General features: G+C 38.7%; 1 pseudogene; it reads left to right on the top strand.

The window, feature by feature from the left end:
• Window positions 1–356: 356 nt before the first annotated feature.
• On the top strand, window positions 357–689 carry LOC138162646 (large ribosomal subunit protein eL33 pseudogene; annotated as a pseudogene).
• Window positions 690–2,370: the final 1,681 nt, after the last annotated feature.

The raw sequence follows: 2,370 nt of genomic DNA, 5'->3' as shown, positions 1-2,370 counted from the left end.
TTAAATGCTTGTTGACTGACTAACTAAAGGGAATTAATGATTCCAAGAGGCAGAAGTGAGAAAGGATATTATAGGCATGGTGGGCAATATAAGAGTTAATTACCCAACAAATTTCTTACTGGCTGGCTGTATAGTAACGTCCATGAGAAGTCAAAATCATTTTTAAACATTTTATGTATCAATGAGGAAGGAATATTACCAATTAGCCCTCTTATCTCTACATTGAAGAAATCCACATAGCTCCAATGACTCCCTGTTCCCTCTAGAATCAAATAAAAACTCCATTCTTCACTTCCTTTTTCCTCCATCTTGGAGCCGGGAAGGCCTCCTGGAAACAGGACTTCTAGAACAGCAAAATGTCTGGAACACCGTGGTCCAAGACCATTTTTGCTGACTACAAGTGAGGCCTACAAAACCAGAGAGAACATATAGTTCTTCTGAAAATTAAAGGTGTCTATGCATGAGATAAAACTGAATTCTATTTGGTCAAGAGATGTGCTTATGTATGCAAAGCCAAAAACAAGTCAGGGACTCCTGGTGGGAAACCATACAGGACAAGAGTTATCTGGGGCAAAGTTACTCAAGCTCATGGAAAGAGTGGAATGGTTAGAGCCAAGTTCAGAAGCAGTCTTCTTGCCAAGGCCATTGGACACATGTTCTGAGTGATACTCTATCCTTCAAAGATCTAAAATAAGACAACTGATTAAATAAAATTACATATTTTTTTGCAAATGTAAAAAAACTCCATTCTTTGTCATTTAAAGACATTTAAGATCCTGCCCCAATCTAGCTCTTCAGTCTTATGATATGTTAGTCTCTTTCATGAATTTATAAGCTAATTAAAGAGAACTTCTTTTTGTTCCTCATATACAACAAGCCCCCATTTTCTCTCTCCAGGCCTTTGCCCAGGCTGTTCCCCATTCCTGGGATGTTCTCTTTCTTCACTTCCTCCTTTTAGAATTTGAGGAGGGAAATGGATGAGATCTAGAAAAAGTTGGATTATTATCATGAGAGTTAGAGTTAAGAGGTTAAGGGGGGGAGGGGGTTAGCCTTGTTAAACAGACCAAAGCAGAAGTGAGACCAGGTGAGCGAGTGATGAGGGAAAAGAAGCTGATGAAGTTAGCCCAGCATGTGGAGCATGAATACTGGGAACTGGGCATGATGTATCTGGGTCTTCAGCTGCACTAACAGGAAAGGCTAGAGGAAGAGCACCCCACAACCCATTATGAGAATCTTCAGCATGTTCCAGCTCTGGCAGAACCAAGAGAGGGAAAAAGCCACAGCCACCAATATATCCTAACCCTTGGCCCAAGGGAGAATTCCCATCAGCCCTGAAACCCTTACTCTACTTCTGGAGGGAATGTGACCCCTGCTCAATGGAGGGAGAGGGCAATGCAGATCGTCTTTTTGGTTAAGGGCCAGTTGCTACCAAGAAGGACGTGCTCTGGAGTGCTGACATGATGAACACTTGGAAATGTTTATTCCCCCACTATTAATGAAGAAATTGATTTTCTACTTTAAAAAAAAGAGTATACGGGGAAGAGAACCCTGGGAAATAATGAAGGCTATCATGTTGGGAAAAAAAAGCCAGAGGGATGGATGATTTCTTCTCACCTCCCTATCACATAATGTTGAGTAGATCATGAAAATTAGGAAAGCATTCATCCCTATCATTCACAAGCATTTCCTTAATGTCTATTTATTTATTTAAATCAGGGGTTGTTAATCTTCTTTGTGTATCATGTTTCCTTTGATAGTCTGGTGTGAAGTTTAAGGATCCCTGTTCAGAATCACGTCTTGCTTGATTTTTTTTTTTTGGATAATTGAAAGAAATGGTAATTTTCAGTTAGAAATGAATGAAAACAAAGGTTATTTTTTTTCCATCCAAGTTTACAGGCCCCCTTAAATCTATCCACAGACTTCTTGAAACTTCATGTACCTCAGGTTAAGAAGCCCTAATTGAGATGATCAATGAACCAATGCACACTTATTAAATGCCTGCAATGTACCAGGTACTGTGATAGTTTTGAGGATGTAAACAAAAAAACTAAAAAAAAATGTGAAATGGGTCCTACCGATGCTGTTTGAATATACCCCATTAAATACCTCCATCTTTTGAGCAAAATGATGTGTTTATTTCGTGGGCTTCAGCCTCTCAGTAATCCAATTGGCCATTGATAATAAAAATCCCTGGGTGGGAAAATTTTGAATCTTCATCAGAGTAGATGTGTTGCAGTCTCATTAATACAAAGTCCAACAAGCTTAACAGGATTGTAGTTCTTTCTACAGTTTTAGAAAATTACATCTGTATTTCTAATCTCCAGCTGAATTTTGTTAATTTCTCATTGAAAATTATCATTTTCTTCAATT

The sequence above is a fragment of the Petaurus breviceps genome, unplaced genomic scaffold, assembly GCF_028583685.1.
Source record: "Petaurus breviceps papuanus isolate PSGF00001 unplaced genomic scaffold, PetGlider_PUasm1.0 120, whole genome shotgun sequence".
In the NCBI taxonomy this organism is placed as follows: Eukaryota; Metazoa; Chordata; class Mammalia; order Diprotodontia; family Petauridae; genus Petaurus; species Petaurus breviceps.
This window is presented reverse-complemented; position numbering and strand designations above follow the sequence as displayed.